Raw genomic sequence first — 27,139 nt, 5'->3', positions numbered from 1 at the left:
CGTCAATGAACGTTAAGCGTGTGGACCCTATGGGTTCGAGAATTATGTAGGCATGACCGAGACACCTCTCCGATCAATAACCAATAGCAGACCCTGGATGCCCATATTGGCGCCTGCATATTCTACGAAGATCTTTATCAGTCGAACTGTTATGACAACATACGTAATTCCCTTTGTCCATCGGTATGTTACTTGCCTGAGATTCGATCATCGGTATCTTCATACCTAGTTCAATCTCGTTACCGGCAAGTCTCTTTACTCATTCCGTAATACATCACCCTGTAACTAACTCCTTATTCACTTTGCTTGCAAGGCTACTTATGATGTGTATTACCGAGAGGGCCCAGAGATACCTCTCCGATACTTGGAGTGACAAATCCTAATCTCGATCTATGCCAACTCAACAAACACATTAGGATATAGCTGTAGAGAATCTTTATGATCACCTAGTTATGTTGTGAAGTTTGATAGCACACAAGGTATTCCTCCAGTATCCGGGAGTTGCATAATCTCATAGTCTAAGGAATATATGTATTTGACATGAAGAAAGCAATAGCAATGAACTGAATGATCATAATGCTAAGCTAACGGATGGTTCTCGTCCATCACATCATTCTCCTAATGATGTGATCCTGTTATCAAATGACAACACATGTCCATGTTTAAGAAACCTTAACCATCTTTGATCAACGAGCTAGTCTAGTAGAGGCTTACTAGGGACATGGTATTTGTTTATGTATTCACACATGTATTTAGGCTTCCGATCAATACAATTCTAGCATGAATAAAAAACCTTTATCATGAATAAGGAAATATAAAATAACAACTTTATTATTGCCTCTAGGGAATATTTCCTTCAGGACCAAGGGCGGGAGGCGTGGCGGCGCTAGGCGGCGGGTAGCAACGTAGAGCATCAGCAAGCAGCAGCGGTGCAGTGATAGCGAGCAACTGCGACATCTCGCAAGTGGGACTGTGTGCACACCGGCGGCACAGCCTAGGCATGAATGGGTTGGTGTGCGTAGGAGCGCGGACATGGGGGCGAGCGGTCAGCGGCTGGTGGGCGCGGCCAGAGAGTGGCCCGGGGCGCGAGGGCAGGGATGTGACGGTGCGAGCAGAGGCGAACGGTGGGCGTAAGCAGGCGACTGTCGGCAGCAAGCAGATACGGCGTGAGCTCACGCGAGGTCAGCAAACGTGGGGCAAGGGCGTGGAGGGACCACGGAGGGCGATGCGAGTGCGCGCACAGGAGCAGAGCTCTGGTGCGGCCACGAGAGGATGCGGGCAGTGGTTATGGCTACGGAAAAGGAGGGGGAAGGCGAGGGATGGAACGGATACTCACAGGGAGGTCGCGGAGGGTCGATAGGGCCGGGGACAACCGAGGATGAGGAGATCAACGGGGCGGACATCGGCGACAGGATGGACGGGAGAGGCGTCACCAGTGACCCCCGAGTTCGATCTGTTGGTGTAGTCGATGAAGAAGACCCTGCCGGGGCTCCTGGACATCCACTGATGGCGCGGGAAGCACGATGGTCATAGTAGTTCAAGCCGACGCACTCCTGCTCTCTTAGTCAAGCTCGGAGTAGGGAGTAGAGGAGGGGAAGGAGAGAGCTGCGAGGGGGGGGGTTGTGGCTAGGGTTTACCAAGGGTGAGAGAGGTGCTGAGGGGAGGCCCTTATCCTGAAGGAAATATGCCCTAGAGGCAATAATAAAGTTGTTATTTATATTTCCTTGTACCATCATAAATGTTTATTATTCATGCTAGAATTGTATTAACCGGAAACTTAGTACATGTGTGAATACATAGACAAACAGAGTGTCCCTAGTATGCCTCTACTTGACTAGCTCGTTAATCAAAGTTGGTTAAGTTCCCTAGCCATGGACATGTGTTGTCATTTGATGAATGGAATCACATCATTAGAGAATGATATGATGGACTAGACCCATCTGTTAGCTTAGCACTATGATTGTTTAGTTTATTGCTATCGCTTTTTCATGACTTATACATGTTTCGATGAATATGAGATTATGCAACTCCTGAATACCGGAGGAACACCTTGTGTGCTATCAAACATCACAACATAACTGGGTGATTATAAAGATGCTCTACAGGTGTCTCCGATGGTGTTTGTTGAGTTGGCATAGTTCGATATTAGGATTTGTCACTCCGTGTATCGGAGAGATATCTATGGGCCCTCTCGGTAATGCACATCACTATAAGCCTTGCAAGCAATGTGACTAATGAGTTAGTTGCGGGATGATGCATTACGGAACAAGTAAAGAGACTTTCTGGTAATGAGATTGAACTAGGTATGATGATACCGATGATCGAATCTCGGGCAAGTAACATAACGATGGCAAAGGGAACAACATATGTTGTTATGCGGTTTGACCGATAAAGATCGTCGTAGAATATGTAGGAACCAATATGAGCATCCAGGTTCCGCTATTGGTTATTGACCGGAGATGTGTCTCGGTCATGTCTACATAGTTCTCGAACCTGTAGGGTCTGCACGCTTAACGTTCGATGACGATATGTATTATGTGTTATGTGATTTGATGTACTGAAGGTTGTTCGGAGTCCCAGATGAGATCAAGAACATGACAAGGAGTCTCGAAATGGTTGAGACATAAAGATTCATATGTTGGAAGGTTATATTCGGACACCGGAATGGTTCGGGTCGTTTCAGATATGTTTCGGAGTATCGTGGGTTACCGGAACCCCCTCCGGGAAGTTATTGGGCCTTATGGGCCTAGTAATGGAAGAGAGGAGGCAGGCCAAGAGGTGGCGCACACCCCCCCTAGCCCAAACTGGATTGGACTAGGGCTAGGGGGCAGCACCCCTTTCCTTCTCTTCTTCCTCTCCTTCCTTCTTCTCCTAATAGGACTGGGAAAGGGGGGAAACTACTCCTACTAGGAGTAGGATTGCCCCCCTTGGGGGTGACCCTTGTGGCCGGCCGGCCTCCTCCTCCCCTCCTTTATATATAGGGGAGGGGGCACCCCATAGACATAATTTGATCTTTAGCCGTGTGCGGTGCCCCTCTCCACAGTTTTCCACCTCGGTCATATTGTCATGTGCTTAGGCGAAGCCCTGCGTCGGTAACTTCATCATCACTGTCAACACACCGTCGTGCTGACGGAACTCACCCTTGGCCTCAGCTGGTTTAAGAGTACGAGGGACGTCACCAAGCTGACCATGCACAAATTGTGGAGGTGCCTTGTGTTTGGTACTTGATCGGTTGGATCGCGAAGACGTTTGACTACATCAACCGCGTTACTAAATGCTTCCGCTTTCGGTCTACGAGGCTACGTAGACACACTCTCCCCTCTCATTGCTATGCATCTCATAGATAGATCTTGCGTGATCATAGGAAAATTTTGAAATACCGCGTTCCCCAATAGTGGCATCCGAGCCAGGCCTATGTGTAGATGTTATATGCATGAGTAGAACACAAAGAGTTGTGGGTGATAATAGTCATACTTCTTACCAGCATGTCATACTTTTATTCGGTAGTATTGTTGGATGAAGCGGCCCAGACCGACATTACATGACCACATTCATGAGACTGGTTCTACCGACGTGCTTCGCACACATGTGGCTAGTGGGTGTCTGTTTCTCCAGCTTTAGTTGAATCGAGTGTGACTACGCCCGGTACTTGTTGAAGGTTAAAACAGCACACTTGACGAAAAATCGTTGTGGTTTTGATGCGTAGGTAAGAACGGTCCTTGCTAGAAGCCCGTAGCAGCCATGTAAAACTTGCAACAACAAAGTAGAGGACATCTAACTTGTTTTTTGCAGGGCATGTTGTGATGTGATATGGTCAGGATGTGATTATATAAATTGTTGTATGAGATTATCATGTTTTGTAACAATTATCGGCAACTGGCAGGAGCCAGATGGTTGTCGCTTTATTGTATGAAATGCAATTGCCATGTAATTGCTTTACTTTATCACTAAGCGGTAGCGATAGTCGTAGAAGCAATAGTTGGCGAGATGACAATGATGCTACGATGGTGATCAAGGTGTCAAGCCGGTGACGATGGTGATCATGACGGTGCTTTGGAGATGGAGATGAAAGGCACAAGATGATGGTTCCATATCATATCACTTATATTGATTGCATGTGATGTTTATCCTTTATGCATCTTATTTTGCTTAGTACAACGGTAGCATTATAAGATGATCTCTCACTAAATTTCAAGGTATAAATGTTCTCCCTAAGTATGCACCGTTGCTACAGTTCGTCGTGCCAAGACACCATGTGATGATCGGGTGTGATAAGCTCTATGTTCACATACAATGGTTGCAAGCCAGTTTTGCACAAGCAGAATACTCAGGTTAAACTTGACGAGCCTAGCATATGCAGATATCACTACTGCAGGATGCTGCTAACGCGACAGTATGATTAGAGACCCTTCGAGAAACTGTGTGTGATGCAATAATCGCAAACGGTGGTGTATGAAAATTGTTAGAAATGATGCAAAACATTTGTGATGAATGATACATCAAACACGGTTCAGATTATAGTTGCGTGTGCGATGAGGGGCATACGGTTGATCTGTACGAACTGTTTGCAATGAGACAGAACAACATAAACGGGCAGCCAGATCAAGGTGTGTGCGATATACGGCATACATTTCACTCTGATGAACTGTTTGTGATGAGTGAGGTGAACACAAACGATTCGGCATAACAAGATGTTTGTGATACCCGCCAAACAGGTTGGTAATCAGAATTGTGTATGATCATTATAGACAGCCCATACGGTCTTTTTTTGTGAATTGTGTGCTCGTCAGGGCACACAGTTCAACAAACCAACCTGTTGGCGATAATGTAGAGGATCTCTATCGAATACATATTACTAAACGTCTGCGATGAGATTGACAAGATAAACAGAGATATATACAGTCTGCTTAATTTAGTCCTTCTTCTTGTTGTTCTTATTGGAAGGCCCCGCGACATCGTCTTGGCGAGGACGCTTCTTGCCACTGACCGTTGGCTTTTCATCGTCACCGCCGTCGTCATCGTCATTGTTGTCGTCGTCCTCCTCCTCCTTGTTCGACCATTCCTCCTCATATCATCGTCGTCCTCCGGCGGCTCCTCGTCCGTCTGGTTTTTGTCTGACGACTCCAAAGGCGGCGTCCCTTCCATGAACCGGATATAATCGAGGTCTGGGCTCGACACCGGACTCATGGAAGACGAGATGGATGATTCCGACGTTGACCTATCATCGGGCGCCAGACTGCTGGCCGAACTGTCGTCCTCGCTATCGCTCGACATGGCTGCAGAGTGTGTGCCAGTGTGTAGCGGCACCTGCCGGGGACGATTAAGATGGTGGACACTTAAATGGGGTATGCAGAGAAGAGGAAATGCCAATTGAAGCGGGGATTGAAGCGGGGGTTGACGTATTATCTAACCGCTGATATAATCAACCATAATTATTTGTACCCAGTCGCTAGAAATTCCTGGGGTTGTGCATGACTCCTATTGGCTATTTGGCTGGTTTCCTTTTTCAGGACAAAAACAAGGAACGAGTTTTGCGGTTATGCACCAGTGCCGGTACGAACTGAGTAGGATAGTTGGCAAGCAATGCATTGAGCTCTTCTTATTGATAAAGCCAGTAATAATCAAACTAGAAAGGAAAAGAAAAAAGACAAAGAAAAATATCTGCACGAAGCTTCACGTAACATCAATGGCATATATAGGACCTAGATGTCCATTACTTAGAGCACATCTAGATGTGCTTTAACAATACTTTCAAACAAAACCCCTAATCATCATTGCAAACAATGCATAGAACATGGCTAATGCGACAACCACAACTACACATGCTAGTTCCTTCTTGTCTCTTGGTTTCATATGTTGCCTGTGATTGATTCTTTCTTGCTTCATCGTACTGATTGTACATTCCAGATCAGCCAGTTTCTTCTTCAGCTTTACATTATCTTCTGCGATCTTGGTGATAACACTCCGAGCCCTACCATGCCATTCTTCATCCAGCCAGTTAACAAAGGCACAAGCCTCATATCCCTGCCAATGTTAAATAGTATTCTGGATGAGCAGTGGAATTAAGTGAAGTAAAATGATGAACTTAATTAGCACTAACCTTTAAGGGGCAACTGAGAAACCGCCTGCCAATGTCGAATCCTTCCGTGCATACACGTCGAGCGGGAGTGTGCCCGTGCACACAACTCAGCTTTTGGTACTTCTTGGTGGCGCAAAACTCGGAGTCGAACTCGTGTTGCGGGAGTCTGGAGTCAAGCTCTGGATCCGGCGGCAGATCGCTTTCCTGGGGGGACATTTAGAACGGATTCAGCAAGGAGGCATACTTTGGACATGGTAAAAAAGATCGGGATAGATTGGAACCTGACAGGACAATTCAGATCTGTAGTACACCTGCCTTCTGATGACCTTAGGCAAGTGCTCGGCGGCAACCGCCATCGTGGCGGCGACATGAGTAGGAGCAGCCGCACCGAAACCATCAGCACCACTCGTCCGCATTCCCCCAATGTCAGTGCCACGCGAGGGAATTTGGAGGCTATGTAGGGATTTGGGGGAAATGGGGAAACTGTGGAGATAAGCTAACGGTCGGGAACTACTAATGGCACTATATATATGTTGTATACGGCACACTATTTGTACATGTCGTTTGTGTTAGGTATTCCAACGTCACACACGATATCCGCACCAAACCGTGTGAGAAGACAACGTAGGTTGGACACGGTTGTCGTTACATAACCGTATGTGATGTACTACCATGTCCATATAATTGAGTTACGGTGAGATACCGTGTAAACAGCTGCTCCGTGGATATCCATAAAAAACAGTCGCTCTGCATATAGAGATGGCGGCGGCGGCCTAGGCAGCAGCTACCGGAGAAGAGGTCAATCCTCGGTCGGTGGGCGGTGGGCGGTGGCAGCGTCATAGGAGATCAATCCTCGTTCTGTAGTGGGAGATAGGAGGATCTCAACCATCGAGGTCGGCGGCGGTGTGATTCGAGCACATCCATCACGGTCGATGGCGCGCGGGATAGTGGAGGTCGAACTTCAGGTGGCAGCCGCACTAAGCTTTGCTCCTCGACCCTGTTGTCTCGACGCGCCGCTGCATCGCGCTTGTCTGTCTGCTGGGTGGAGGTCGCCGCGCGGCAAATTAATTAAGGTATTTTTTTGTGAGTGGCTAATTTTAGGTATTCAATTCCTAAGTGTAGTTTTGTACTAGTACTCTGCGTGTAAATTGACTGGCCATTAATTTTTTTCATAGCACGTCTAGGTAACAACATGGAGCGCCCTCAGTAATTATTAAAAAAAACCTTGTGATTTATGCACGCATCTTTGGACAGCAGTTATTCCGTGTATTAATGTTGTTGTTTTGTTTTTAATTACCATTCGTGTGCTGCAGATGGAATGATCTCGATGGATGAAGAATCGGAAAACCACAGATTTTATCAATGGCATGACAGAGTTCATGAATTTGGCTGAAAGTACAAAGAGGAGAATTGGTGTTGCGGATTACATCCTGTGTCCATGTACTGATTGTTCCAATACAGAGTCACATGAAGTTGCAGATGTCCAGATGCACTTAGTCTCTAGGGGATTCATGGATGTATATACACGTTCGACCAGACACGGTGAAGAGGAGGTCATGGATGAAGATACCCAGGGCAGCGAGATGCCAAACCCCGATCAGTGTCACATGGATATTGAATCTAACATCGAGGCAGAGGCGTCAAGCTTCCAATGTAACACCGGAAAGCTGAAACACCCACTGGAAAACCAAGACGTCGATGCAGATGACAACGATCTTGATATGGCAGATTTTGCTGCTATGATTGCAGATTTCGAGGGCCCAGATAAGCATATGATTGGGTACGAGGATCTACCAACCATTGATGCGGACTCCAAGAAAGAATTGTATCCAGGTTGCAAAAAGAAATATTCCAGGTTGAGTGCCACCTTGGCGCTTCTCAGATTTAAAGCAGCAAATGGTCTATCAAACAAGGGCTTCAAAGAGATGTTACGTCTTCTGAAAGAAATTCTTCCGGAAGATAATGTGCTCCCCAGAAGCACGAATGAAGCGAAGAAATTTGTTTGCCCATTGGAACTTGAAGTATAGAAGATACACGCTTGTGTGAATGATTGTATATTGTACTATGGTGAGTACAAAGATTTTCGTGCATGTCCCACATGCAAGCATGCACGATACAAGCATGGGAGAGCAAAGGACAAGTACAAATTGGACGACGAGATCAAGACAAGAGTCCCGTTCAAGGTTGTTTGGTACTTGCCTTTAATTCCAAGGTTGAGGCGTTTGTTTGCAAACCCTAGAGAGGCAAAGAGGTTGCGGTGGCATCATGATGAGCGAATTGCGGATAGGTATATGAGGCACCCGAAAGATGGGGCTCAATGGGAATTAATCGACAAAAAATTTGAAATTTTGCCAAGGATCCTAGAAGTATAAGGCTCGGGGAGTGTACTGACGGGATGAATCCTTTTGGCGATATGAGCACCAATCACAGCACATGGTCGGTGCTTCTGTGCATATACAACCTAGCTCCTTGGTTGTGTATGAAGAAAAAATACATTATGATGTCAATGATTATCCAAGACCCGAAGCAACCTAGAAATGACATCGACATTTACTTTCAACTACTGGTAGAAGAACTGCTGATAGTGTGGATAGATGCGCCTGCTGTAAAATGTTATGATGCTTACAGAAAGGAGATTTTTGATCTACATGCCATGCTAGTGCACACCATTCAAGATATGCCGACATTAGGCAACACATCGGGGCAGAAAACAAGGGGAGAAGTAGGGTGTGTCACATGCATGGATAGGACAGCTAGCAGAAGACTTCCCAACTCGCACAAAATAGTGTATTTGCATAATCGTAGGTTCTTACGGAAAAATCACCCATACCGAAAGATGAAAGCTGAATTTGATGGTACGGCAGAGGCAGCTGCAGCCCTAAGACCCTATGAAGGAGTGGTGGTCCACAACATGGCTAAAAAATTAATGTTGTGCTTGGCAAGAACCACCCTTTGACGGTGAGACTAACACCCAAGGATCAAGTGTTTAAGAACAAATCGGTGTTCTGGAAATTACCTTACTAGGAGATTCTACGTGTACGTCACTGCATCGATGTCATGCATGTAGAGAAGAACATATGTGAAAGCATCCTTGGTACTATGCTCAAGATTAAAGGTAAAAGATAGGATGGTGACGGTTCACGACTCGATATGCTTGATGATGAATCACAACGCAAGAGTGAAGAAGAAGATGATGACAAATTCATCAAAGCTCGCCAGAGTTACAGTTTCAGTACAAAAGAAGCAACACAGTTCTTCACCTATTTGTTGTCAGTTAAGACACCCTCTTCCTACTCTACAAACATCAGAAGTCTCGTGGATATGAGCTCAGGTAAAATGAAGTTGGGACACATGAAGTCACATGATTGCCACGTAATGTTGACACAAATCCTCCCGGTGGCCATCAAGAATCTGATGGACAAAGATATAAGAAACACACTCATTGACTTCTGTGATTTCTTCAACCAACTATGGCAGAAAGTTGTAGATCATGAAGAGTTGGATCATATGCAAGATGATATTGCATGAATATTGTCCAACCTAGAGATGTTTTTCCCACCGTCATTCTTTGATATCATGGTACATCTCACTGTGCGCCTTGTCGATGAGATAAAGTATTGTGGTCCTGTGTTTCTTCACAACATGTATCCCTTCGAGCAGTTCATGGGAATCCTGAAGCGCTTTTGTCGAAATCGAAACCATCCAGAGGTAAAGACCAATAGGTTATACCGCGGAGGAGGTGGTTGAGTTTTGCACCGAATACATGAAACAAAGACCTATAGGTTTGCCCCTCTCTCGCCATGAGGGAAGGCTGAAAGGTAAGCCAGTCCTTGCTAGAATGCAAATGGCTGCACCCAGAGAATTGGCAGAGAAAGCCCATTTGACGGTACTGCTTAACAGCCCAGTTCTCATCGCTTATGCCGAAGAACACTTGGCGGAGATACGCCAAAGATTCTTACCAATGGTGCCTTCATCAGAGGTGGAGATGAAGGATCACACTAAGAACTATGTCGAATGGCTGAAGAATCATTTGGCACAAGGATCCATCGATGACATTGCTACGTTGTTGGCACAAAATCCATCACCTACGGTGCTGACGTACCAAGCATATGACATAAATTGATACACGTTCTACACTGAGGAACGTGGTAAGAAGACCTCGTATCAAAACAGCTCTATTCGAATAGAACGCATGACTGTAAATGAAGCTGATAAAAGGGTATACTATGGAACCATCAAAGAGATTTGGGAGCTTGACTATGTGAAAGTTAAGGTGGCATTATTCAGGTGCGCATGGATCCCTCTTGGTCAGGTAAGGACTGATGAGTACAGGAAGACCTGTGTTAACAGGACAACGATGGCATAGCACACGGACCCATTCATTCTTGCCAGCGATGCTACCCAGATTTTCTTTGTGGAAGACCCCTTGCATAAGAACGGCCATTTAGCGATGCATGGGAAGAGAAGGGTACTGGGTGTCGACGATGTTGCCGATCAGGATGAGTACAATGAATTTGATGAGTTGCCAGCCAAGGGATCACGCACCAGTGCAACAGAGAAGAAGTTTAAAATCATCCAAAAACACAAGTTCATTCGGGGTCAACTTAATGATCCCAGTTCCCCCATGTACATGGGAATTAAGCTGCAAGACTAGTCTTTATGCCTACCATGCAACTTAATTCGTTCAATTTAGAACTATCGCGTGTACTGAATTTGTGAGTTATGCCCGGTTTTTTGTTGACGTAAGAACTGTTATGTTGACCTTGATATGCTGTCAGCTCAGGCAATGAATATGAACTATTTTTTGTTATTATATTATATCATAGAGGTAGCACACTCAATCGATCTCACTATAGTATGTGTGAACAAAAATATGCAATCTGGTTTGTGAATAGCACACTGTTTGTTGATGAAAGCCATGTGCCGACCAAACCCCGCCACCACCCCGCCCATGATCTAAGTCGTGCTTTCTGATTGGCCAGAACCCAAACCCCACGGATCATATGTCTGCACCGTTGGATGCTCCTAGATCGAACGGCGATCCTCATCCCTTTTGACGGCACATGCAGTTCCGGTTGTAATTTTATTTTTATGCATAAAATGCACTTTAATATCAAAAATGTCTTAAATATAGCTAACAATACCTGAAATGCACCAGAAAATCAAACCCATGGTATAATGGTGATTGTGTACCGTGGAAATTTTTATGAGGCCAAACGATGAAGTCACCGGCCACAGGAGTTTGAATTGACACATCTCCTTTTGGAAAACCATGATCCTTCATGTGAGATGTTCCGGTTTGGAAGGAGCGGTCATCAAAACTTGTGCCAAACTTTACCAATTTTTTCCACGGGGTCGTGAGAGCACACCACGGGCACACATTGATTTTGATGATGTCCAAACTCCATCTAAATTTTCTATAATTAAAATACCAACTAGGCCTACGCTAGTGGCCGCACCTCGCGGCCGAAATGTTTGAAAATTCTCCCCGCTTCTCTAACAAACGGATGAAAACTCACAAAGTGACGCACAATTGATCTGTAGACCTTTGCTAGGCTGATAGTAGGGGGTATCATAGCTAGTATCATGCATGCCAAGTAGGCAATTTTGATGAGCTATCATAGAATTAATTAAATGAAGAAAGAGAGGGTTAAGTATCATATCATGAAACCGTATCATAATAAATGTTATGCTACTATGTGTCATGCATGACAATATAAATAAAGTACTACATATGATATTAGCTACTCTATGCATTATTAGAGCAAGTAAGTACACAATAGAGTGACATAATACTAGCCACAATGGGTAGTAACATAGAATGTTACTAGTCTATGTTACTACCTCTATAGTGGGGAGTAACATATGTGTAGTAACATGCAACACTTCATTTATTAGGCTATAGACTCATCTTGCCTTGAGATGTGTGATGTTACTCAGACTAGCCACAATGGGTAGTAGCATAGACTAGTAACATGCCCATGTGTTACGCTAGTCTATGTTACTACCTCTACAGTGGGGAGTAACATATATGTGTGGTAACATGCAACACTTCATTTATTAGGCTATAGACGCATCTTGCCTTGATATGTATATGTGATTTTACTCATACTACTAGTAACTAGCTATGTTACTACTTTCCTCTCTTTCTTCATTTATTGCTTGTCTACTTTATCTAGATATGTGTGATATTACTACCTATGTTACTCCCATGTGGCATACACGCCATGTCGTCCTCCGCCCCAAAGCAGCCAGTGGCAAGGCCTACAACTGCTGATGACGCACCACCGGTTCAGACGCCGACCGCTGAAGCAGCGGGGGGGGGGGGACCCAGCTGCAGCACATGCTCAGCACACCAACCTGGTGGAACAGACTGCTAAGCAGTCTGATGCTTCAGAACCGCCTGCTAAGCAGTCTGTAGGTCCAGAACCGACTGCTCATCAGTCCATCGGTCCACAGGAGCATGATCAGCATACCAATGCATCAACACTTCCTGCTCAACAAACCAACGTGTTGGCACAGCCTCCTTAGCACACCGACAAGTTGGCACCACCTGCGCAGAAACCCGACATAGCTTCAACACATGGTCAGCAGTCTGATGCCTCTGCTCCTACAGCCTAGCAGTCCGTCACTGCAGCACTGCCAGCTCAGCAGTCCGGCATAGATAAACAGTCTACTAAGAAGTCCGTCCAAGCTTCACCGTCTGCTCGGCAGTCTACCGTGCAGGCAACCAGACATTCTACCAGAAATGCTTCAAGTACCAAGAAGGAAGTGGCCAAACAGGCTACACCCACGACCACGAGGAAGCGCAGCGGGAAAGTGAGGAGGAAAGAGAACGATTGCCTCTTACTTAAAGCACTCATCACCCAGAACCAAATTAGCAGCAGCTTGTTTGAATCGGGGAGTAATATTATTTCTGACGCCATGGATGATGAAGAAGTAGAATTGTTGCTTGCTAAAAGAAAAGCAGATGTACTTGAAGCACTCAATTACGTCCATGGCCAGCCATTTCTTGTTGGCGAATACTGTGATGAGTGCAGCTCCAGTTGCCGCGAGTTACATGAATATTGCATGGATCAAATGTCAGAAGGTCATCACCATTTGCTAGTCCACTACAACAGAGATCATTTTTGACACGATGTTGGTTCCATCATTATGAGTTTCAAGGACATACATCTTTTCTTCAACTTCAACGTGCTCGATGTCACTCTTGTTAGATGCGTGATTTTGTAAGTACTTAACAAACTCTGATCAACTTCTCCATACAAGGTTGTAAATGATAAACAACTAACTGCATTTTATTCCTCTCAGAGGATTGAACATGCAGAGAAGACAAAGTGAGAGTGTGTATTTCATAGATCCTGCATTAGCAAATGGCACAGCATTACATGAAAAGGACCGACGGGACTAGGCCGTTAACACAGTCGTCCGTATCTTCGAAAACACGTCCCATGCAGAATCATTTCTCTGGCCATATCATGAAGGGTAAGTCAAGTAAACAACCACGCATACACTGATTGTCTTTCAGATTTCGACATCGTTCGTAAGTTCATGGATTTCTTAATATGTAGCAATAACTAGATATTGGTATTCATTGTTCCAAAGAAGAACACAGTTTACTACATCGCTTCTCTCAGAGAGTCAACAAACGCTCAGGATCTGACGCATCTTCAGCAATTCTTGGATAGGTATTGAATTCTATGATGTTGAAATTAATTTGCATTCATATCTGGTTCAATAATTGATGTTGTCAAAATTCATCATCATTTGAAGTGTGCTCGCATTATGGAAAACTAAAACAGGGAACCTTTTCAAGAGGAAACTACCTCTACAGCACGAGATCGTTTCTCTAGTAACAGACCGAAATCCATTATTTTCAGAAAATTTATCCAACAGTCTGCAAATACCTTTCCTTACGCTAGTCAAATGTTCAAGCTTCTAAATAAACCTCTTTATATTTTGTCCAAAGAAAAAATAATACATCTAACACCGGTTAGGTTGTTCCTAATAGGACAAATACATGACTAATTCTATACAAAAAATTTCAGTGTCCTCAGCAAGAAGCAGGGACCAACCTTTGTGGATACTATGTTTGCACACATATGATCTCCATCTGTAAATCTGCTGATAGTTATGACGATCCTCGCGAATTAGTACCAGTAAGTCTATCTTAATTAATATCTTATACTCCACTCATATGGCACATTCTGATCTTAAAAATATTGCAGCTCATCTTAAAATTGAGGACCCCTGAACCGCTCCCGTCTGGTGAATTACCGATGGTTCGGAGATTTATCAACGACTTCTTCCTGCATCACTACATCAATCCCACTAGTGGTAATGAAGATTTCAGCATGCCTTCTCCTGAAACATTGAGTAAGAGTTAGCCGCTAAACATATAACACATGGATCCATTGTTTTCCATCTGATGAGGTTTTCGTATTTCGTACACTATGATTAATTATGTAATGCATATATGTGTGGACAAATCATTGGAATTTAGCTACCATATGTTCAATTGCAATTGTTGCGAAATCTGATGAATGTTCTTCCTGTGTACACTATTTGCTCAATTGAATATTGTAGTGAATTTGCTTTTTGCGTGCCGATTCAAAATGGGATATTTTTGTTTTAACTTGGTAATTGCTCCGCACACTGTTCAACTAAATGAGTGTGTGTGATCCACGTTGGAAAGCATACGTCAATCGTATTGGAACCGTCGGTGATACACAACAGATCGCAAACGATTCGCAGTTCTACTACATGTGCGTAGGTTCTCCGGAACCGTTTGTGATATCGCGTTATCGCACACGAGAACTGGGAGTAAACCATGCCCAATGCAAAATACAATCTCAGTCGTATTTTTTTAAGGAAACGTGTGGGATCCCAAACGAAAAGCACATGTCACTCTTGCGGCAACCGTCAGTGATACCTAACAAATCACAAATGATTTGCATCACTTGTATGTGTGTGAAGGGGCTCCTGAACCATTTGTGATAGAACATTATCGCAGACGGTAATTGTTGGAAAACGTGTGCGATGGAGTCTAGCATGGCAGACGGGTTACACAGAAAACTCGTGTGCGATAGGGCACAAATCACACACAGTTCATATGTTGGCCAGTGTGCCTTACATACTGTTTCCCAAACGGTGCATTATGACAGACTGTATGGTTTCACTGCGTCATTAGAAACGCTTAATCACCGATACCACACATGCGAAAGAATTTAGTGTGTGCTGCATCGCACACGATTACATTTTGGAAGGCCTCTAGATCACTGTTCCATATCCCCGACGGTTTCTGGGTCATGTGGGAAGGACCCCCTATCGCACACACTCACTTGGCGACGATTCCGAAGGCCGTCACGGAAAGGGGTAAAAACCGTTTGCTTAGGACCGACGTGCACCAGTGTATGGCCTTGGAACACTGAGACCGAAAGGTTGAGCGTGAATCATATAGTCGATATGATCAACATAGTGATGTTCACCATTGAAAACTACTCCATGTCACGTGATGATCGGACATGGTTTAGTTGATATGGATCACGTGATCACTTAGATGATTAGAGGGATGTCTATCTAAGTGGGAGTTCCTAAGTAATATGATTAATTGAACTTTAATTTATCATGAACTTAGTACCTGATAGTATTTTGCATGTCTATGTTGTTGTAGGTAAATTACTCGTGCTACTGTTCCATTGAATTTTAATGCATTCCTAGAGAAAGCTAAGTTGAAAGATGATGGTAGCAACTACATGGACTGGGTCCGTAACTTGAGGATTATCCTCATTGCTACACAGCAGAATTACGTCCTGGAAGCACCGCTAGGTGCTAGGCCTGCTGCAGATGCTGCTGATGACGTTAAGAACGTCTGGCAGAGTAAAGCTGATGACTACTCGATAGTACAGTGTGCCATGCTTTATGGCTTAGAACCGGGACTTCAACGATGTTTTGAACGTCATGGAGCATATGAGATGTTCTAGGAGTTGAAGTTAATATTTCAAGCAAATGCCCGGATTGAGAGATATGAAGTCTCCAATAAGTTCTACAGCTGCAAGATGGAGGAGAATAGTTCTGTCAGTGAACATATACTTAGAATGTCTGGGTACCACAATCACTTGACTCAACTGGGAGTTAATCTTCCTGATGATAGTGTCATTGACAGGGTTCTTCAATCACTGCCGTGTGGCACCCCGGCTCAGAGAAAACCAGAACACCCCGTATTCCAGCGCAGAGATTGAGGTGAAGTCTTCTGGAATACGGCACTGCTTAGTATAGAACAAACCAGCTCTCTATTACAACACGGATATGAATACACGGGTTCCGATATTACAATGAATAACATCGGCACGGCGACACTACGCCAACCACGATTGCTCTATACAAGTAGCATAACAACTTGAAGCAACGGAACAACTACTGGCAGCGGAACAACGAACGGTGACGATGGACTCCAATCCGTAGGGACTCTGGCCAGAACGCTTATCCTAGCTCGTGAACACAGGAACAACACCAAACAAGCAAGCAATCCAGGCATGACCTGCAAACTGGCATGACACACCAGGTCAGTACATTGAATGTACTTGCAAGCTCACAATAACCAGAAGCATTCAAGACAAACAACAGCATGGCAATTACAGGTTAAGCAGGAATTAACATGAAATCATCAGGATAACATAACATGAACCTCATGAATATAATACTGCTAGAACAATATGATCATGGCAAGAACATATAAATCTGATGATACTAGCATGCAACATGATGACACTACATGCACCATTTATTCTTCTCGGGTTATGTCGTGGGTTTGTCACGGCAGATGTCCTTGTGAAAGGACTTAGTCATGGAGCCATCGCAACGGGTTAGCTTAAAGGGGTTAAACCGGACAAGGGGACACGGGGAGTTTTATACGAGTTCGGCCCCCTTCGATGAAGGTAAAAGCCTACGTCTAGTTGTGATTGGTATTGCTAGGGTTTCGAAGGCCAGGGAGCGAATCTGCTTTGTCTGGCTCTCGAGTTATTGTCTGTCCCCTCAACCGATGTCGGGTCGTCCCTTTATATACATAGGTTGACGCCCGCCGGTTTACAGAGTCCCGAAGCCGGATCATAAATGTGTCTGGTTCGGTCTCTACACTTCCTATCTTACAATGCAAGTTACATAATTAAGTCGGTTTACATCTACAGGCCTTAATTCGCCTCTGGGCCTTGGGCCTTCATAAAGCGCCATCATTCTTGCGTCTTCATGGGCTTCTAATCTTCATAAAGATAATCCGGCTACTCCTGGCCGGTTTACATCTAGTAAAAATATCCCCAACATTAGGCCCCAGATTGGTTTGAACTGGTTCATGTCAATCTTCAACACTTAAAATTCTTCCTTTGCATTTTCACTTTGATCTTGTAAACCGCCGTGACGTCATGCTCCAGGACCATAACAAACCGCCCTGACGTCATCTATTCGCTGAAGCTGAGGATTACCTTCATTAATGCATATCCAGTCATCGAGGTGACACATTTATTAATTATCCATTTTTGAGCTCCTCGATTCTCGCACTTGCCGTTTTATCGCTTCGCCTTATAAATAGGGGCAGAGGACCCCTTTCTTTTCTTTTCGTTACCCCTTCATCCCTTCTTCTTCCTCGCGACGTCTTCGCACTTGAGCACCGCCACCACCATCAAGCCTCGCCTCTGCCTCACCGTCGGCCGCTGCATCAACCTGTTCGTACCAGAGCCCCGCAGCACACCTCCGCTGCTTCCGCGGCCGCAGTAAGTCCTTTCCTCTTTCCTTTCTAGATCCATTAGGGTTCCCGCAAGTTCATGGTGTTCCTTTCTCGTTCTTCGCTAGTCTTTTAGACAGTAAACCTTAGGCTTGATATACCCCGTGCGATAGTTCTAGAGCTCCCTTTTCTTGTTTGTTTTAAATCAAGCCTTTATGCGCATAAAAAAGAACCTTAATCTGTGCTGTCATGAACTGCTCCAAGACCAACTTTTTTAGGTCTAAATCTTTTTATTTTCTTGACTTAACCCTTACTTAACCCTTACTTTTTTAGATCCAAAATGCCCCTATGATCCTGTGAAACCTGTTTTTACCTTACTTAACCCTCTTCGCCTTAGATCTGTATCCTCTTTACCATCAAGGCAGTTTACCTTTGTAAAAACAACCTATCTCATACCATTAGTCCCCTAGTAAACCGGCAAACCTTCTTTACGTTGATGGTAATAGTCCGGTTTAACAACACATGTATGCCCTTGATATAACCTTGTCATTCACTATTGTATTAGTCTCCGGTTTACGCAATTTCACATACTTGTATACGTTTATTCCAATGCATCTTGCGCTCCTCCATGAATGACTCATAAACCGGCATTTCCTTTTCAGCTTTTCATTTCACAATGGCCAAACAGTTTGCCGCTTGCAACTGGGCTCCCTCCCGGATCACCGAAGAACAATTGAATGAAATGGTTAGTATCGGCACCTTGCCAAAGAAGACGGAGATCCGATGGCGAGTCCCGGGAACAGAGAATCCTCCTACCACGAGGCAGGGTGAGGTAGTGATCTTTGTCGACCACATGGGTCGTGGCTTCAAACCGCCAGGGTCGAAGTTTTTCCGGGATGTTCTTGCCAGTTTCCAACTCCATCCTCAAGATATTGGACCCAATTCAGTATCCAATATCTGCAACTTCCAAGTTTTCTGTGAAGCATACTTACAAGAAGAACCCACTGCTGAGTTGTTCCGGGATTTTTTTTTCATCTGAACCGGCGTACAGAGTTTGTAAATGGCCCCAATACTGAACTTGGTGGTGTCTCTATTCAAAAGTGGAAGGAAGTTGAATTCCCTCATGCCAAACTGCACAGTCACCCTAAGGAATGGAACCAGACTTGGTTTTACTGCAGAGATACTTCTCCTGAAGATGAGAATCCTCTTCCAGGCTATCGTGATCACCGGCTTTCCAACACCCGTCCAATGCCGCAACACTTAAGTTCTGCAGGACGGGCCAAGTATGCCCCTCAAATCGCCAAGCTCCGGGCCTTTATGGCCAACGGTTTAACATGCGTTGATTTCGTGCGCTGTTGGATATCTTGGAGCGTCTTGCCGCTAAGCCGCCGCCCCGGTTTAATGTGTGAGTATACCGGTGATGTTGAAGACCCCCAATGCCATATCAACATTCAGATGACCGATGAAGAGGTCACTGAAGGCGTAAAGAAAAATTTGAATAAACCGGAATCAGTCTGTCGTCAAACCGGCTTGAACCCCTTCTACACTCAGAACAAACCGCCTGCTGTAAGCACTATACTTCCTTTTCATCTTTGATATCTTTAATTTGTTCAACTTGTAATCTTTCTTCTGTTTATGTATGAATAGGGTGATGATCCCTTCTGGAAACGGAAATCTGCAAATAAAGCGGTAAAGCCAACCGGGGATAAAGTGGTAAAACCATCCCGTCCTAAAACCAAAGCCGTCAAGCGGACCTCAAAGCGGAAAACGGTTGACCGGATCAACATGGAACTTGATGAAGATGCTGATGATCCGGAAGCTAAGGTAGAACTTGACTCACTTGGCTCCCTTTTCATCCACCTCATTAACAATGATCTTTATCAGGAGGACGTAGAAGGCAGCCAAGCTGATGATGTAGAGGTAATTACCCTTCCCTCCGGTTCAGACTCTATGCCAACACAAAAAACCCGTCAAGCAGTCCGGAAAGTAAGCTCTTCTCATCCTCTTGCTTACTTGGATCCAACATTTATTTTGAATACGCAGCAGCATGAAGCTCGCCGGACAACCCGGCACAGTGGCCAACAGGTCACTTCGGCCGGTTTACCTGATACTCCGGTTCAGAAGCGCCGGTCTGAGGTCTCTCCCACTTCTGACAATTCTTATCCCAAGGCAGGTTATTTTAGACAACCTCTTAATCCGTCTGATTCAAATTATCAGGTGACACCTCCCTCATCCTCTAGCGAGTCGACAGCAACCCAACTCCCTCCTCTAAAAATTGTGGCTGGGTAAGCTTTCAAACCCTTTCTTCCAATGTGTTACAAACCTTGAATAAGATGTTAATCCTTTTTTAATTTTGTTTTCAGAGCCAAAGCCAGACCCAGCAAGAAAGCTCGGGTCAACAATCCGTCAGAAGACCATGCAGTTTTTGAAGAAGAGCAAAGAGGTGAACCAGACCAAACTCGTGAACTGGAGGGTCCTCATCCTGAAGCCGCCTCTCATGAACCGCCCCTTCAAGATCGGAATACTGATGAACCACCAGAAGCTAATCCTGCCGTGCCTGACACTGGACCGGCAACTCCAAACCGGGCTAGTCCGGTGAGAAATACTGAGACTCCGTATCACCCGCCAAAACCACTGAAGGCCAAGGAGATGATGTTATCGTTACTGGCATGGGCCATAGCTCTCCTGGCCATCCCGTAATCTTGGCCCAACATAGTGCTAAAGAAGAGCGTGCTGCTAGGGAAAAGGGCAAATTGAGTACTTACTTATCAAGTTATGCCCATCTCGATGCTAAAGAACTTCACTCTCATTTCTTAAACCGTCTGCACTCAAACCATGACTATGAAGCCGGTTTGGTGAACTTGATGAAGGAACGTTATGAGGTATTTTCATCTCCCTTTACTTCTTGATTCCCAAATTGAAATGCTAGCCCAAGTAGCCCCCAAGGGTCATTTTATGATGTTAATCATAAACCGGGTCTTTGTAACACTTTAAGTCTCTCCTACTGACCCTCAAAATGTCAGGTCCTTAGTGAAAACCAAGACCGATACTTTACCAATGTATTTATATAGCTTTCCTCAGCGTAGCCCCCAAAGGCCGGTTTAGCTTGGCAAGGTAACCCGGGTTTTAATTCATGCGTCCATTTTGAACAGATGTACATTAGCCCCCAAGTGTCAAGGATAATGCTTGCATTGTTCTGGAGACTTATAAAAGATGTAGTGAATCAGAGAAAATAGGCATTAGCCCCCAAGTACGAAGTGCATAACTTGTTATATGCTTTGTACTTTAGAAAATATATATCTTGTTTTTTGACATTTCTTCACTATTGTAGGCCAAACTAAGCAATGGAGATGCCCAAACCGCTGATTTGCAAGAGAATGTGAAGTCCCAACAAGCAGAAGCTGTGAAAGCCAAAGAGGAGATGACCAAAGCCCTCGCAGTGATGGAAAAGCTGAAAGAGTCTTTTAACAAAGATCGTGCTGACTAGGAAACCGAGAAAACCAGTTTAACCAAAAGAGCTGAGGATGCCGAAGCAGCCCTGAAACCAGTTGTAGATGAACTAGCTGGTTTGAAACGGCAAATCAACGCCATGACTTCCGCCGTCTTTGGTAAGTATCTCCTTATGCAGTTTGTCCAATTCATGGAACCTTATCATTGACCAAAATGCTGATTTTAAACTGTGACACGCACTCGTATTGCTCATCTGGGCATAGATATGCGGATGAAGCTTAAAGCGGCGTATACCTTGATTGAACAGATGTACTCTGGGTCCCAGCGGGCTATTTGCACTGCGGCTTACAATAAACTGGCACCATCACTGGTAAAGGAAACTCTTGAGAAGCTGGCCATGTTACCAGCCTGGATTACCGAACTGAAGAAGGCAGCTGCAAGAGCAGGAGCATTAACCGCACTAATCCGAGCCAAGGCATGGATTCCAGATCTTTAAGCGGAGGACATCATTAAAGGATATCCAGGTGTAAAGGAGGACGGTTCAAACTTCAACAATGATGACCTCCGAAGGTTGACCAAAGAAATGCGGCCAATAGCCAGCAAACTGGCAGAGGACACAGACTTGTCTCATTTCCAACCGGCTTATGACGCTGAAGGGAAGAGACAACCTGCCGAAATCCATGAAGTCGAGGAACTTGTGCCTCCAATCCGTAAGCATACTTACGCTCCTGATATTAACCCCTCCAGCCTTATCCATGAAGAAGCCGTGTTTCAAGCTTTAACTGGAATCGATTGGTCGACGGTTGATTTCCAGTGTCTGGGGAGGGATGAAGAAGAAGTGATCGCACCAACTGACCCTCAACCGTCAAACCGTCTAGACGAAGCGTCTTAAACCGGCAGCCGGTTTACCAGCTATTGTGTGCCAATGTTTAAAAACAACTATTCAATTGGAGTCGTTTTGGAAGCTTCATGTAATAGGATAGCAAAAACTCCTTTATCTGTCATGCCATCGAGCATGTTTTATGATGCTTTGATAATGTGAAAACTTACTCCACCTTTTGGGATCTATTTATGCATAACCCATGACAAGTTGTGTTCCTGGATACAAGAACCTAAAAAGTGTCCTAGTGGTTTATCACTGGACGGGTCATGATGCCCAAGAATAGACAATACTTGGATGGATAATCAAAGTTTGTATATATAAAAAATAACATGTGCAACATACCTCGTTGGTTGACCAACTGCTTGTATGGTAAAGGTGTAAACACCAATCCGGAGCAGTGATAACTCCATCCTTAATTTTCCGGATTATGATAATAAACCGTACCGGGATATGATAAACACCGGGTTTTCCTTATAATACTGGCGACTTGTTAGTCAAAACCAGACCGGGGTAATGAACGATGGTTTATAACTGATCATGTACTGACAACTTGTAGTTGAAAGCCAAGCTGGGTCAAGGACAGTGGTTTATCAGAACATATTATAAACCTCAATAAAGGCGAAAAGCTTAGCAAATAGGACTCAAAAAAGAAATATGCGAGGCTTTTTACGAGCTGCCAGGCTCCAAATCGAGACTTTTCATGGGCTGCCAGGCCTCTGAGTTAAACCATTTAACAAAGCCTTTTAAGATGGGCCTCCAATTAACCAATCATTGTTTTAACTTTGACAAGTTCAGGGTCTGTATAAGATTGACTTGTCAAACGTTCGGCGGGTCATGCCAGGATTTACCTAGACAGGAGTGGCTTACTTGATGAAGGTAGGTTAACCCGGGGTTTTAGGTGAATACACCAGGCTTCCAAGCCGTGGCTTGATATCCAATTACAAGGGTCCTTTCAAACTCTTTGTTGCTTTGCACAAAGAGCCCCCAAGTAACTTTGTGAGCTGTGCTCAGTGGGTGCCCATGTTTGAGTTTGTGCTTTGTGCAACACTCTCTTTGGCCCCACATAATTTCCTTTGTGGCTTAACGCCTATCAAGAGGTGTATCTATGGTGTGATAACAACCAAGCCCCCTAGTGAAATCCCTTTGTGGTGTTTAAACTGATCAAGAGGTGTAGCTATGGTGTGATAACAACCAAGCCCCCTAGTGATCTCTTTGTATCCGTGCGGCTACAGAGACCGGTTTAACAAAATTTTGCTTTGTTAGCAGAAACCCTTGTAGGCACACACATGATGTAAAAAGAACAGAGACCCCGCTTTATTTTAGGCTCCGGTTTATTATATAATATATACATTGTCATAAATATGTACATATGAAGAATCCTATGGCTTAAGTATAGTAAGGCCGAAGAAGAGCTATATTCCATGGCCGCTAGGTCTCCTCCTCCGATTTACGTGAGTCTTTCTGCTCTCGAACATCAATGAGGTAGTATGACCCATTGTGCAGATTCTTGCTTACCACAAAAGGTCCTTCCCAAGGTGGGGATAACTTGTGCATATCAGTCTGATCCTGGATGAGCCGGAGCACCAAATCGCCCTCTTGAAAGGTTCTGGTCTTAACCCAGCGGCTGTGATAACGTCGGAGATCTTGTTGATAAATCGTCGAATGTGCTTCTGCAAGATCACGCTCTTCATCTAACAGGTCCAAGGAATCCTGACGTGCCTTCTAATTATCAGTTTCAACATAAGTTGTCACACGGGGCGAGTCATGACGGATGTCACTAGGAAGAACTGCCTCCGCTCCATAAACCATGAAGAAAGGTGTGTAACCCGTAGACCTGTTGGGTGTGGTATTGATGCTCCATAACACAGAAGTTAACTCCTCAACCCAACAACCCGGTGTCCGTTTTAAAGGAAAGCCGGGGTTTGATACCTCATAAAATTTCTTGATTTCCCCTCTCTACTTGACCATTAGACTGGGGGGTGAGCCACTGATGCTATATCAAGCCGGATGTGCTCATGTTGGCAAAATTCCTCCATCTCTCCCTTTGATAGATTAGTACCATTATTAGTTATAATACTGTGTGGAAAGCCAAACCGGAATATTACCTTTTGATGAATTGAACCACCGTGGCCGCATCACACTTACTGACTCACTCTGCTTCCACCCATTTGGTGAATTTATCAACTGCCACTAACAAGTGAGTCTTTTTGTCCTTGGATCGCTTGAAGGCTCCAACCATATCAAGCCCCCAAGTCGCAAACGGCCAAGTTATTGGAATCATCCTCAACTCCTGAGCCGGAATGTGAGCATGGCGTGTGAATATTTGACAACTGTCACATCTCTTGACTAAATCCTCTGCATCAGCATGCGCTGTTAACCAGTAAAAACCATGGCGAAAAGCTTTAGCAACCAAAGACTTTGAACCGGCGTGGTGACCACAATCCCCTTCATGGATTTCTCGCAAAATCTCACAACCCTCTTGAGCAGAGACACAACGCTGAATTGCTCTTGAGATGCTGTAACGATGTAACTCCCCGTTGATTATGGTCATGGACTTGGAACACCGGATTACCTGTCGGGCCATGGTTTCATCCTCTGGTAACTCGCCCCGGTTCATGTAAGCCAGATATGGGATTGTCCAATCCGGTATGACATGCAAAGCCGCCAGCAATTGAGCCTCGGATCAGGAATAGCCAACTCTTCCTTTGTTGGTACCTTGACTGACGGATTATGCAACACGTCAAGAAAGACATTTGGTGGAACCAGTTTACGCTGAGAACCAAGGCGACTTAAAGCGCCCGCCACTTCATTCTTTTTCCGGTCTATATGGTCCACCTGATAACCCTTGAAGTGACCAGCCACTGTGTCCACCTCTCGCCGATATGCGGCCATGAGTGGGTCTTTAGAATCCCAAGTGCCAGACACCTGTTGAGCCACCAAATCTGAATCCCCAAAGCACTTAACCCGGCTTAAATTCATCTCCTTAGCCATCCGAAGACCGTGGAGCAAGGCCTCATACTCATTTGCATTGTTAGTACAAGGGAACATTAAACGGAGGACATCACAAAACTTGTCACCTCTTGGGGAAGTTAGTATGACTCCAGCCCCCGAGCCCTCCAACTGTCTAGATCCATCAAAGTGAATAGTCCAATATGTATTATCTGGCTTTTCCTCTGGTGCCTGCAACTCCGTCCAATCATTGATGAAGTCCACGAGTGCTTGGGATTTAATCGTTGTGCGAGGTATATATTTGAGCCCGTGAGGTCCAAGCTCAATAGCCCACTTGGCAATTCGGCCAGTTGCTTCTCTATTTTGAATGATATCTCCCAGAGGGGCTGAACTGACCAGTGTGATAGGATGGCCCTGGAAATAATGTTTAAGCTTCCGGCTTGCCATAAACACTCCATATACCAGCTTCTACCAATGTGGATACCTCTACTTTGATTCAATGAGCACTTCACTGATATAATAAACCGGCCATTGAACCGGATACTCCTTTCCAACTTCCTTGTGCTCCACCACAATAGCCACGCTAACAGCTCGGGCATTAGCAGCCACATATACCAATAACGGTTCTTTATCGATCGGGGCTGCAAGCACAGGCAGTTCAACTAACTGCCTCTTCAGATCCTCAAATGCTTTATCAGCCACCTCGCTCCAGACAAAATCATCTGTTTTCTTCAGCATCTGATATAAAGGAATAGCCTTCTCCCCAAGACGGCTGATAAACCATCTCAAAGCCGCAATCCGGCTGGCCAAACGTTGAACGTCATTGATACACGTCGGTTTAGCCAAAGATGTAATTGCTGAGATTTTTTCCGGATTAGCCTCAATGCCTCTGTTCGATACCAGAAATCCTAAGAGTTTGCCTACTGGGACACCAAAGACACACTTTTCCGGATTGAGCATCATCTTGTAAACCCGGAGGTTGTCAAAGGTTTCTCTCAAATCATTTATCAATGTTTCCTCCTTCCTAGATTTTATCACAATATCATCCACATATGCATGAACATTACGCCTAATTTGCTTATGAAGACAATTATGAACACAGCGTTGATAAGTCGCCTGGGCACTCTTAAGCCCAAAGGGCATGGAGACATAGCAGAAGGCTCCAAAGGGAGTGATGAAAGTTGTCTTCTCCTGGTCCTTAACTGCCATTTTGATCTGATGATAACCAGAATAAGCATCTAGGAAACACAAACGGTCACAACCCACCATAGCATCAATGATCTGATCAATACGAGAGAGGGCAAAGGGGTCTGCAGGGCAAGCTTTGTTCAAGTCTGTGTAATCTACACACATACGCCAAGTGCCGTTTTTCTTAAGAACCAGCACCGGATTAGCCAACCACTCCGGGTGAAAGACCTCCACGATAAACCCTGTGGCCAACAACTGAGCTACCTCTTCGCCGATAGCCTTGCGCCTTTCTTCATTGAAGCGGCGGAGAAACTGTCGGACCGGTTTAAACTTAGGATCAATGTTAAGTGTGTGCTCAGCGAGTTCCCTCGGTACACCTGGCATGTCAGAAGGTTTCCATGCAAAGATGTCCCGGTTCTCACGGATGAACTCGATGAGCGCGCTTTCCTATTTGGGATCCAGGTTAGTGCTGATATTGAACTGTTTGGACGAATCGCCAAGAACAAAATCAACCATCTTAGTATCTGTGGCCGATTTAAACTTCAAAGCCGGATCGTGTTCCATAGTTGGCTTTTTCAAAGAAGTCATATTTGCCGGATCAACTTGGTCTTTATAAATCTTCAGCTCCTCTGTGGCACAAACCGACTCAGCATAAGCCGCATCACCTTCCTCACATTCCAAAGCGATTTTCCTGCTCCTGTGTACTGTGATGCTCCCCTTATGACCTGGCATTTTAAGTTGTAGATAAACATAACACGGCCTTGCCATGAACTTAGCATAAGCCGGTCGCCCAAACAAAGCGTGATACGGACTTTTGATTTTGACCACCTCAAAAGTCAATGTTTCTAACCTTGAATCATAGTCATCTCCAAAA

The sequence above is a fragment of the Triticum aestivum genome, chromosome 5A (assembly GCF_018294505.1).
Source record: "Triticum aestivum cultivar Chinese Spring chromosome 5A, IWGSC CS RefSeq v2.1, whole genome shotgun sequence".
Classification (NCBI taxonomy): Eukaryota; Viridiplantae; Streptophyta; class Magnoliopsida; order Poales; family Poaceae; genus Triticum; species Triticum aestivum.
Note: the sequence above shows the minus strand (reverse complement) of the source record.